This window comes from Ischnura elegans, chromosome 8 (genome assembly GCF_921293095.1).
Source record: "Ischnura elegans chromosome 8, ioIscEleg1.1, whole genome shotgun sequence".
Taxonomy (NCBI): domain Eukaryota; kingdom Metazoa; phylum Arthropoda; class Insecta; order Odonata; family Coenagrionidae; genus Ischnura; species Ischnura elegans.
The window spans coordinates 38857248-38870722 of record NC_060253.1 but is presented as its reverse complement, the minus strand read 5'-3'; the positions used below and the strand labels follow the sequence as shown (position 1 = coordinate 38870722).

The following is a 13475-nucleotide window of genomic DNA, read 5'->3' as shown; positions in this document are numbered from 1 at the left end:
CTGAAGAAAAGTTTAAAAAATATCTTTTTCACTATAATTTTCTTCATTTTAGATAGAATATAAATGCTGATTTTAAATTGATTTTTTATCCACTTTATAATTATTTTCATTAATTTATTTCATAAAAGTAATGGTCATAAGGCTACCAAAAACTTCCTCATACAAAGTGAAAAATAGCATCGCCTGAAACAATGCAAGACCCGTAAAGTCAACTTGTTAACAACTGTTAAAAATTTAAGGAAAGCAACCGACAATTCCATAATTCGAACCTGTAATCTCCTGTTCGCCAGTCAGACACGTTAATCGTTTAACCAAAAGACACGTACTAAATTGTCGAAAACTGAAATCATAAATACTTACCGTAAAAATGACCGATCACTCATATGTTGTCTAAATTTTTTTCTCCTACTGCCTATCAAGACCTAGGAATAGTGTAAGAATTCATAGTCACCTGGGTATGATCTGAACTGATGGGTCTGACAATGGGAAACCGAACCGACAATCGGAAGTGCGTTAAAAATCAATCACAAGATTCAATTAAGTAATTGGGCGGTTCTGGTGGGGTAGTTTCCTAACGTAACTATACGTTTAATTTCTCTTTTCCGTATCCCTCCTTATTATTTTTTAATGGATGTATTCACAAAATAACCTTTGAATATTTTGTAGATTAAAAAAATTAAAAACAATTATCAATATTTACTTTACCTCTCTTGACAACGGTAAGATGGATAGCTAGGAATATCTATGGTTCCAACTCCTTTTGGGCGTCTGTAGTCCTTCATCGGTCTCTTGAAAATATTCACTGTATCTCACAACCTATTGCCTACCGCCAGTCCCAGAATTTTCCATGGAATGCAATAAAAACGAGGCCCTTCCGAGATTTTTGTACTCCCGGAAGGTGGTTTAAGTGATTTTGAATTCACACCCCGACTCGAAAAGGTAAGGCAAAAAAAGATGGTCGATACAATGGAGTTGGAGAGGACTTGATTAGAAGCGGGCCCGCAAACACAAAAGGGAGGGCCTGTAAGGGCCCTTTAACGGTGCAATTCGAGGAAGACCGGGGTAGATAAGATGGGCCTATAGGGAACAAATAGGTACGGGAAAAGTGCTATGGGTTGCAGAGAGGTATTCCCATCACCATAGATGAAAATGGAAATTCTGTAAGGATGAATTTAACATAAAATAAAACAATTCATTTACAAAAAAAACTTAACGACGGAATGTGTAATCTGTTAAGCGATATCCATGCGCTGCTATCTGCTATGAACCTTCACATATAATAACGAAAATACTAATATACATCATTTCACGGATATTTATACTTATATGCTGTTTATGTTCACGGAATACTGTAGATAGTACCTGTGAAGATATATTGCCTTTGCGATGAAACACGTAGTACATATATACTAAGGATTTACCGCTTCAATTAATGGGATGATCTATTATAGTGACTTGTTTCATGTTTAACTTATTTCAAGAAAATCACTTCGTCTCAATTACCATTTACTTACGTATAACGAAACGACCGCGGTTTAAGAACAAACCTATAAATATTAGCACAGTTAACAAGCGGTCAGTGCGTGATAAAAAAGCCTGGATTAAAACAGCGCTATTCAATTCAAAATCAATCAATATTAAAGAATGCTTAAATATTCAACCTTAAATGATTACTTTTCATTCTCATTGAAAGTCGGAGAAGATGAATAATCTCCCACTCTTTGACTGCCATGAAGCTTTTCATCTTTTGAATAACGGCAAGAATATTTTTGACACACGTTGACACTTCATTCAACACTCTACCACAGCTAAAAAATTATTCTAAATGTGCACTTATCACCCTGAGCTTATTTAAACGGCGTCCACTAAATCAATATTGTACGTGATCAGGTCACTTCCTTCCTTAAGAGATCGCATAACTCATGCTCGAACGGTCTTTTTGATAATTAAATACTCGCTTAGTACGAATTCTATCATCTAGAAAATTTCATGATAGATAAAGTACACCGTTTCAAACGTTTGCCTTAAACATACATATTTTACACCTGCAGCTAAGAGAAAACCACCTAACGTAATATAAAACAGCAAGCACTAGTAATATATCATCAAAGGACACGGTAACAAATATGAGTTTTCAACCATTCAAGTAGGTGTAATTATCATTGTAATTGTACTTGCTATTACAAAAACATTCAACCGTTTAAGGTAGGTTTAAATGGAGTAGTTAAGAAGAATTCTGGCAGCCATCCCTCATGGCCTTCCCTCTTTAATTCATAATAAGGTCTTCTCCCTTTCATTCTATCTAAAGATCCTATTCTCTTTCGTCATCCCCCTCGTTTACCCAACATTCTATCTTCCAAAAAAACTATTGAAGGAAATGAATTCGAGCTAAAAATAATTATCATGAATCATTCAAGCTATTTTTTGATTTCTATTAGAATGGAATGGGTTCTAAGGAACAGAAAGCACCTTTGGTCCCAAATTTGATAATTTCAGCTTTAACCTTTTAATTATTTTCTCCGACGTTATTTTTAAATGTTTGAGGCACAGGTAAACTGGAGAAAAAAAACTATCAAAAATCATTGGAATTAGTATTCGATGAGAACTCGAATGGAATAAATTCTAAGGAAAAGCAAGCAACTTTGGACTAAAATTTGATAATTCCAGCTTTTACCTTTTAACTATTTCCTACGATATTATTTAAAAAAAATGGAGACGCAGGAAAACACTGAAAAGGGCCTACATTGCTTGCCCTGAAAACTTAAAATTGATTACATTAAGTTTTACGCGAGTAATTCGTCACCACAAAAGACTGATGGAGGGGTAGGCGAACTCTCATAGGGATCACGACAAAGATACTTCCGTGTCCACGTTCGATGATTCCATCAAATCAAGGAAATACCACGGGCGCAAAGTCGACCGCAGCCGTGAAAAGACAAGAGGAAGCAATATAATACTGCTAAAATTTCGAAGGGGTGAGACGACAGCTTTAAACACGCAACCCTGCTACAGAAATTCAACGCCACGCAAGAAATCGAATAAATCCCAATGAAACTCGGTTGCTCAAGAGCCAAAAACTACACTCCACATTTTCGTATACCTACGAGATACCGTGCAAGCCACCATCAGGGTGTGTGGCACGGGGTGATTCCAAACAAAGCATGCAGCACTTATCCTTAATCAGAAACGCGCTCGCTTGCCGGACACAGACTATATAATAAAAATAGTCGCTGTTAAAATTTCATAAGGGTGAGACCCGTGCGCGAAAATAAATATGAAAACGCAACCGTTGCATGATACATAAAGTTCACCGTTTTAAAAATTTGCCATAAAACTTCATATTTTATCCCTACAACTGAGAGAAAACCACCCTAAGTAGCATTACAAGCTAGCACCAACAATAAATCATCAAAAGAAAAGGAAACAAACATGAGTTTTCAGCCATCCAAATAGGTGTAATTTTTATACAACAGGACAATAATATTTTAAATAATACAGGATTAGTATTAAACTTTTATTTAGTAAGTTTTTACAGGATAACGACACGCGGGCAGACTATAAACTAGGAGGATGCATTGTATAAGTTGAACGCATTCAATTGTTACAATACGTGCATTAACTTCAACGTCAACAAGCTTGGCTTCGAATGCTTAAGCAATTAAGCTTCAGATGGCACACAATAATTTGACTGTAATTCAAAATAACAAAGTGACACAAGGAATCCTATATTTTTTTTACAACTTATTTCTCGTTACGAAACTTCATATTATAATCAGGACGAACGGGCCTATATACGAGTACTACTTTAAATAAATACTAAAAATAAAAAATTACTAAGAAAATTCATTACATTTCGGAAAAAAACATTGTTCCTACAAAATATTGCCTGAAGTTGTGTCATCTATTACGGCACCATATTCGGTGAAAGAATGAAATATTTGTTTCGATTAAGTAAACTACGGTTTAATATTAATATGCTTACATTGAATAACGAGGACTAGAGAAAATGAAAAATTACAGCATCGAATGCTATGAAAAAGAAAGTAAAAAAATTGAAGAATAAAATAAATGGGGCAAATAAAAAATAAAACGCCCTTTACATGAAAGAAATTTTATAAGGCGCACCCCGCATTCATAAAATAATCCAAACTGAATTTAAACGATACAGAGAAGAACGCTTTGTCGATTTGGAAAACTTTTCTAGTATCTCGTGAGAGGGCGTGTGATGAAAATCTGTATATGCATGCTCAACAACACACGAAATAATTCCTTCGTTTATATTAAACTTTGCAGTCTTTGACACTTTAAAAAAAATACTTATCCAATGATTTCCACCGCACGGATTCGAATCTGAAGTTTACATCAGCAGCAGGTTGGCGGCTAATATTTTTTCACTTGTTTTTCAATGTAATTTCTTTCATTTTCTCCTCCTTTTGTCGAACATACTATGTTAAATTACAGCCGTACGAGGATTAAATTACCTTCTCTTCACATAAACGACATTAAATTAATTATCTAAATGCCAGAAAATTTGAATACATTAAAATGTTAGAATTCCACCAGATTAAGCTCGAAACAGCTCTCCACTACGAATAACGATTCAAAGAGGAGCGCTTGATCAATTTGGAAAAACTTCGCAGTGTTACGTTGGAGGTCGTGCGATGAAAACCCGTGACTGCATGCAAAACAACAACGAAATAATTCCCTCATTTTATATTAAACTTTTTATAGCATTTGACAGTGTTTTTTTATTAGCTAATAACTGCGTTCCACCTCACGGGTTCGAAACTGAAGTTCACTTCAATAGCAGGAAATTGTTGTCGTTGGACTTCTAGTATTTTTCATTTGCTTTTCAGTGTAATTTATTTAATTCGTTAGACTTTCGAAAATATTACCTTAAAATACACCCACAGGAGGAAAACATTACCTGCTCTTTGAGTAAACGACTTTAAATTAATTAGTAAATTGCTAGGAACTAAAAAATTACTAATATGCTAGAATTCTACCTGGTTTAGCATGAAACAGCTCTTTAGATTCGCAAACAAAAGATTTCAATTTATATAAACGAAAACCAAAGATTCAAATCCCTGTTTGATGCCGCAGGCAGTGAAACACGTTGGATGTATAATAAAATACTACAGATGACAAAAAAGAGGCATTTTTAAGGGAATGTAACCCACCTCTTCGATTTAAATCCTAAAGCTGCTAGTTATTACACCAAATAATACCAATTTGCTAATGGTGATTCACTCCGCAAATGCATAAAAAACAACACATATTTAACGTAGAATACGATATAATAATAGATTTAATATAGAATATACGGGCGTAAAGCTACACCATTTGGCAATCGATTGTAAGGAGGTAGCATCACATACCAAATTCCTGAGCTGTATTGATTCGGTGTGAATGAAAAAAGAAAATTTATCCGATAAAGCTATGCGTGACGTCGAAAAAATAGAAAAAGTAAAATAATAAAAACTGAATTCACACCCAACAACCCCTATTACATGGATCAATATTAAAAGCGTATACTTTAATAAAATCACAGTCATGTTTAAAGAAATTAGGCAGTGGCGTAACTATGGGGGGTATGAAGGGGAATGATCCCCCCCCAAAACTTTAGAGAAATAAAAAATAATTATTTAAAACAATCGTCTATTTTTGATACATATTGACTGCATCTGCTTAAAGTTAAATATAAGAGCAAAATGACGTAAAATGTATTTCCAGGTATGTCATTTTTCAAATATTTTCCCTAAAAAGTTTTCCTCCAATGTTGCATGGGTTACGTTTTTCGGAGTACGAAAATCATAGTTAGCCATGTCATCAACTTAAGGTGACCTGTGTAACTAATCGTTATTCGACTACTTTCCTTCACCTTAACTTTTCAAGCATTATCAAGTTTATGATAGTGTCATGATTTGGTTAATGCTATGCAAACAATAAAAAACCGGCTAAAATTTATTTATTGGACATATAAATGCTGCATTCCCTCACTTGTGCAGTTACGAGCGGACAACTATTTACACATAGAAATAAACAAAACAGAGGTAAAAATAATACATTAAAGTAACGAATATGAACATATATGCACAGCATAGTTTCAATGAACATGATAAAAAATCCATTACGACATAATTTAGAACTGATTTGACGTTAGAAATTAGAATATATTTCCATTGACTGATTCAGTTTTTAAAATTATAATATTTATACCACGGGACTTAGGCAATTCAATTCCTTTACAATAGAGTGGTTTCTTATTATTATTTTTAACGCCTAAATCGAAGGATTATTACTGCTGGAGTACGTATTTCACGCTTTTAGATTAATAAATGACAATATCTATTTTTCACGATCGTATATAAAGTGAACATTTTCAAGCGCGCGAAAACGCAACAGCTAAGTAATGATACTGGGAAAAGCCCGTGTGACGTCATTCTGGTTCCCTCTGCCGCCGTGTGAGGCCACCTTGGTGTGAGGCTATGAGCGCCGCTACGATGCAGGCTGCTGACAGGTAGAAGACATCTCCGCTATCAGGTAGCGCTTGGAAAAAGAAGGAAACTTTCCGACCATAGGCAATTTTAATAGATGGTTATCAAGAAATGTTTCCCAGAGCTCTACGCCTCATGCATGCATTAGTAATCTCAGACGGTGTAAAACTCCTGACTACTAGTATAGAATCTAGGTTCCTGTGACGTCACGTGGAGTGGCATCGCATGGGCGCCAATCTGGCCTTTTTCAAATGAGGTTAAAATTGGCCATTAACATTCGTCTAAACTGGGATTTCTGGAACCAAATAATTTGTATATTATGAATACACCAATGGTGGGTAACGAATCGCACTCAATACCTTTCGTTTACTTTGATGAAGGAAACTACCCCATTATTTATCATATGATACTACGATACCATACGTGAACGCATCCCTCTAACTGGACCGGTCGTCATCAGTCACTTTTCCTGAACTAATAGCTTTCACGATGGAAAGTCGGCAGTGAAATAAGAAAATACATGCAGAAAACCACACGCTTTGACCGTCGACTATGAAGACGAAACACCGCTTATAAATCCGTAATATATTGATTCGGTGCGACTGAAAACAGAAAAAACTTCCAGATAAAGAAAGCGCTTGGGGACGAAAATAACGAAAAGGAGACAAAAAACAGCTGCAAAATGACAAATGAATTCACACCCAATAACCTCTAACCGACTTGAATCGAATTTTTTTTATTTACCTTAGCGATCGTGATTATTGTTGCAAAGAAGATTTCAGCCAGAAGAAATCACAAAATAATCTCGTATGAATAATGACTCTGTTTGAAATTGATGTGATTCTTACTTCTCGTCTATACCGAGCTCATGAAATTACGAAAGAGGTTCTTTAAAATCAACCGATTATTTACGAGAACGCATATTTTTATTAGGAATCATATCTGTCATGTTTATAGCACTTCATCGATTGAATTGATCATCGTGCAATACAAAATACGAATGTTAAAAAACGACGCGAAAATCAATTTCGCTTTAACAGAAGCGATGCTTATCCTGGGAATGAGATCAAAATAAATGGACGGGAAAAGTCAAGAAAATTTGAATTTTCTCACAGCTCATATAATTCGAATGAAATTGCGGCACGGAAGATAAATTAGATGCCGCAAGATGATTTTTTCACCCCAAACACACTAGCCGCCCCCTTTCTTATCCTTACTCTCTAAGATCAGAACGGGGTTAAGGTATTTCAGGACCAGGAAAAGTTCAGCTTTAAATTTCAGCAAAAACTTCTTCAGGAAAACTTCTCCCGAGCATGATGCATTGCGAAGAAGCATTCAATTCTCCGTAAAAACTTTCGCGGGTACTCGTCATGTTAGATTTAAAAAACTTTTGGGCTATGTCGCCGCGTCAATTTTCAGGTGGCCCTGACGTTTCCCGACCGATGCTGGTCGCTTCTCATATTCACTCGAAAATTGAATCGTTGAAACCACGAATATTACAAAAGAGGAACCTCAAGCCGGCCTCGAAAAGTGTTGTCACTCACCAAGCATTTAAATGGGTTTACAAAAGTCGCCACTCGCGTCGCTGACGGACAATCCCAGTTCTACGGGAAAATAAGGTATAATTGAGGGTATTAACCGAAATTTATACACATTATGATGCGTTCTAGTTCGTGTTCATTGCTTATCAATGTTATTCCTCGCAATGACAATCATTTTACAGCAAAATATTGGAAAAAAGTGGATCGCTTTGCACTTGTCATCGCGTCGCGGACATTTTTGAAAACCGATTAAAATGCGACCGAAGTGGCAACAGAAATCAGCCTTAGGTGGGATGGGATTAGGCCTCCTCTATGCAGTCCCCATAGTTGAACCGTTGGGGCCACCCGAAAATTATATCAGCGACATAGCCCAAAATTTTTTTTTATCTAACACAGCATTCTATTGTTTAGTGCTCAGCGGAGACGCCAAGTAAAAATTAGAATCTATTCTGATTGTCGAATTCAATCATTAAAATTAAAACAATTACTTCTCTGCTATTCAATTCATTTGCAATTATTATATCTTATTAGACACGACGCATCATCTTAAGGTACCTTCGCGACACTTCACTCCCTATGGACCGGTCGCAATCTATTTGCCTGAATTTTTACCTTTTACGATATAAATCCGGCACGGAAATAAGAATAACCGTACGGAAAACCACAGTATATGACCATAAATAATGTAGATAAACAGCCTCTTAAATTCCAGAAATGACATAGCGAGAATGCGCTATCCCTCCTAAAAAATCTTAAGCACTGCGAGTTCCCGAAAAATAAATATAACCTCGGCGAAAAGGAATGGTAGAAATTAAAATGAAAGAAACATTTCGCCGCCGAATACCACATATTTTTTATGCGAGGCTGATCTTCCTCGCAAAAATCTCACTTGCGGTCGCGTAAAAATAATTTTCATATCTTCGGCCAACGACGATAAACCCCGAGTCAAGGTCGCGCCTTCCCCAAACCAGGACGAAAATGAAAATGTTATTCAAAAGACGCGATTGATATCTCGTGAGGTTTTGGCCACTCGGGCGAACAGTTATCAGGAGCAGACGATGCGTGCGAAAGCGCAAGTGACCGCCATGCCATGACGAGGCAAGATATTCCACGGTTGCCACAACATGCACTCACGAGGGGCGAGATTATTATATTCTTAAAATGCAAATTGGATAAAAAAAGCCGAGTCCATCCGAGGAGTGAACGGTCACGCCCCTCGCCTTTTCTACTTGCAAACTATATACGAGTACATGCATTTAAGCAGCTATTGTGAGCACAATGTAGTTTTTAGAATTTTCATCATAATTTAATGAGACATCCGACATGTCGAGAGTGGAAGCTTTAAAAATGTGCTGCCAACGAAGAATAATGAAGATAAATGGATCGACCAAATAAATAACGAGGAAATGTTAAGAGAGTGAGCAAAGAGAAGACTCCGAAAAACTTAAAACGAAGACAGGGAAACTTATCGGCCAAATCATGAGACTAGTGATGGAAAAAAGTGTAAAAATCGATTTTCCGATCAATCGATTTTTAATGGAAATAAAAAGTTCGACTTTTCAACAAAAATCGAAATTTGAACAGAAGATCGATTAATCGAAAAAAATCATCGACGGTTCTAAAAACAGATTGTACAAAAACATGCTTATTGTTCACTCGAAAAACACTCAAAATACATACTAATACTATTAACACTCGATTGTCGATTTTAATCGAAATCGATTGTTCCAATACTACATCACTAGGCCAGGTGAAATAATCATTGAAAGATAGGTAGACGGAATTTCAATCACTACATGATGGCACTTTTTCATAGCATGTTAGTTAACGTATACTTTAAATTGCAAAATATGAAAGATTCCTGCCATTTCGCGCAAAATCAATGTAAAAACCTAAATGTAGCCTACAGAGTATTTATAAATTATACAAATCAAGATATTATATCGTTAAAAAAAGGGCCGTGGTCTTGAATTACAGGAAAGACTATAACACAACACATAATTTATGAATTATAAACAGGGTACCTGAGATAACCCAAACAATCGTTCGCGTAAGTTTCCTGGGCAAAGTCACGGAAGGGATTATTTAGTCCTCGTAACGCACTCATACAACCGGGAATTTTCAAACTGCACTCCCTCAGTACCGAGGAAACTAAATCATATGAGTCGCTTTATGGCAATGCGTAAAAGATCCAGTGACAAATTCTTCCCCCAATATTCCGAATTATGCTTCCACTCTCTTCTCGCCAAGCATAGAGTTTACTGTGCCTTCCGAATGGCAAGGTTGACGATTTTTGTAACATTCACGTGTACGGAAGACTAATGAAACGTGAAAGGTAAATAAACCAGCGGCATAGCCTTCTGATGGCTTAAATGGCACTAACGTCCTCTCCGGAACCTATATTTCACTGTGCAATAAACGGTTGGGCGTTGAAGAATGAAGAATTAGAATTGGAGGTTCGTTATTATGGGAGAGTACTAACACTCGAGCCTCCGATATCATCTTCCCTCCACCATGAAGTACAGCCAGGTAGGTTCCAGTCCACAAAAATCATCAATTTGTTTACGACGCCTCATTTTCATTAGGAGTTTCACGCTAGTCATAAAAAAAAATATTCTCATTTACGACATTCCTGACTTCATTATACATCATTTTTCGACTTCTAGGCGTGCTAGACCACTCGAATCGTCTAGGGGGTGTTTTTAGGAGTATCACACATGAAAAGAGATAGCCGTGGCAGGTGCATGGCCAGGCTCATAAAACGTAAGGCACTCCATCAAGGATTAGCGCACCGGGGAACGCTGTGATCGTGGTTATAGGAACGTATCTTGAGCCGTAACGCCAGAATTTTTAATTACATTACATTTGTCTAGCCCCTAGTCCACCATAAAACTATACATCCATCCAAAGGAAACTATGGCGTTAGTACAACCTCAGTCGCTAAGACGCCAAGGTATAAAAATATACTTCGATGAGCCATAACATTTTCGGCAATTTCAAATCACTGCTAAGTATGGGGTAGTCATGTTGTAAAATTTTTGAAGAGTAGGGAGTCAAAAATGTACAAAATTCTTGAGGATATACATTTCAATTTTTACAAAGTAATTTTTATATATGAACAAACTATAATGGTTCACAATCGTAAACTTATATTAATAATATGTTCAAGAAACTCAAAAAAGCAAGCTCGTGAGCTAAAAAAATTGAAAAACAAAGTACCATATCTTTTTATTATGGAAATATTTCCTAAAACAAATACTAGAAATTTATAACTGGTACTTTTAGCTTTTCAAAAATATATAATACATAGGGGTTTGCAATAAAAAAAATAGTTTTGAGGTTTACAATTTTGTGGAAATGCCCTCATCCAACAGCGCGGCAGTCCTTTTCACTGGCGCATCAAGAAATTATTTTTCCCTCGTGGCATGGACGAGATTCCCTAATGTTTCTCTGATTTTCCTGACCAAATTTAAATATCGTGACTATTTCCTCATTCCCTTAACATTTAATAAGCCTAAGCAGCTATCACTTTCGGTGTCCTTAATCGGCGTCAAGTTCTTAGCGAGCGGTAGAGGGGAGGGCGTGGTCAATAGGTCAGACCACCCCATCCCAGATATTTTTGGCGTATGCGCACTTATGATGTAGACACCTTCCAAATTAAAACCCCCAGAAATGTGCTACGAATTAATCCAACCCCCCAAAATATTTCCTGAACAAGGCCTATCTTGGTGGAAATCCATTCAGCGAGAAAAGAAAAGACAAGCTAAAAAGTTTCCATGTAGGCTTCCGCGGAGATATTGACTGTAGGAAGAGATTCATCCGGGTTTCCTTCCGCGTTTATCCAGAAATATTGTCAATAAAAATGGATAAACACGGAAGGAGACCCAGATGAATCACTGCCTACAATTTTCAAGGTTTCCAGGAATTAAAAAGCACTGAAATAGGCGACTCCTTTGTGCCCAAATAACAATTTTTGCTAACTTTTACGGCACATTTTTCACAGTTATTTTACTAGACGTAAGTCATGTGTTGGTCAATAACGCCTAAATTATTACAGCGCCCGAACTTCTTACGGACTTATCTGGTTCACTTATCCCTTCATTCTTTTTGCGTCTATCATTTGAGCACCCTCATTTAACACGGTATTCGAATATACGCAAGCCCGACTACCTAATTACCAACTACCTTCTTAAGTGCAAGAATGGTGAATTAAATAATCCAATGGAATGAATTAAACGCAGCCATTGTGAAAAACACTTCTAAGTATAACGGTGTCGATAGCGATAGGAAACGATAACGATCGATACACTTCCGATTCAAAGAATGCAATTCTCGAATTAAGGCTTTCAGGAATCACTCTTCTAGCTGGGTCGTTTAGCACTCTCTTTCCTCGGCCGTTAACACATTCAAAGTAGACGCATCCAAGTGCACAGTCATAGTCTACTGGGCTTCCGGTCGAGCTCGAGACGGAAAAATGAACTGCCAGCCCTCCATGAATATGCGATAAATCAAAGAAGTTGAGCGCGATAAAACAGTAATGGAGTCATGAAACATGAATTACGCAGTCGTTAAAAAATAAAATGCACCCGCAAGAAGAGAAATATAGGGTGGAGGGGGAGGGTATTCCCCGCATTCAATTAAGCTCGCGTAATAAGTACCTTGCCGAAATCTGGCCGAGTGATTCAGTGAGTTTTCGCAAGGGACTTGAGCTTCCAAAATTCAGATGGGAAAATTTCAGGGTATGAAAAAAAAAATAACCGGTAGTAAATGGGCGTTAAAAAATGGTCTACTATATTGAGCAGTATGCATCTGCATAAAGGAGAATTCTCGAAATCGACAGCGTTATACTAATAGGTCTGAGATGCCATGTCAAGACAATGATTTTAACCAGTCATCTAAGCACGCTAACACATTCAAGCAAAAATTCCTCTGGCACATGTCTATCATTTCTTCTCCTATGCCTTTAATTCGTAACCCAGATGTTAAGCGAATTAGGCTGGGAGCCGCTGGAGACTCGGAGGCTGCGCGCTAGGTTTAGATTGCTGGAACAATATAATAGATATCTTAAGGAGCGACACAGAGAACATAATATTAGAGCCTCACTAAATTTCCAGGTCCGACAGAAGCGATGAATTAAGAGAGATATTTTGCCGAACGGATAGAGATGGGAATTCGTTTTTCCGCCTAACCATAAAGGACTATAATTAATGATAGTCGTAATTTTGTTTGAGAATTTTAATTTTATATGTTGATGGATGGTGTCCTAACACCCTCTGCCACACACCTTTTCAGGCGGCTCGCGGGGTAGTATGTATATGTAATGTTTCTCACAATCAGACTGAAGCGATTATTCGATTACTATCTAACGAATACTGAGAACTCGAATGAGTACTACGGAGTATTCAAATGATTACTTGAGAACTCTTCCTAAGGGTGT

The 13475-nt window shown here is 36.9% G+C and overlaps 1 protein-coding gene across 1 annotated transcript in view; it reads right to left on the bottom strand.

Moving 5' to 3' along the window:
• The window catches only part of LOC124163603 (tRNA dimethylallyltransferase), a 794398-nt gene that overhangs the window by 71103 nt on the left and 709820 nt on the right, over positions 1 to 13475 (bottom strand). The gene's annotated exons all lie outside the window — the stretch shown is intronic.